Raw genomic sequence first — 506 nt, forward strand, 5'->3', positions numbered from 1 at the left:
TATATATATATATATATATATATATATATATATATGTATGTATATGTATATACATACATGTATATACACACACACTAGCAGAGTTACCCAGCGTTGCTCATGATTGAAATAGCATATATTTTTTTATTGTTCTACTTGTTTCGGTCATGTGAATGCGGCCATGTTGGTATACCACCTTTAGTCCAAGAAATCAACCCCAGGATTTATTCTATGTAAGCCTAGTACTTATTCTAGCGGTTTGCTTTGCCAAACGGCTAAGTTACAGGGACGGAAACACAGCAACATCTGTTCTCAAGCGATGGTAGGGGTAGAAATACACACAGACACACACACACACTCACACACACACACACACACACACATATCCATATGTGCATATATATACATATATATATACATATATATACATACATATATATGTATATATACATATATAAATGTATATACATATACATGTATATATAAATATATATATATATATACTTACATATATATATATATATATA

Source organism: Octopus bimaculoides, chromosome 4, assembly GCF_001194135.2.
Source record: "Octopus bimaculoides isolate UCB-OBI-ISO-001 chromosome 4, ASM119413v2, whole genome shotgun sequence".
NCBI lineage: Eukaryota > Metazoa > Mollusca > Cephalopoda > Octopoda > Octopodidae > Octopus > Octopus bimaculoides.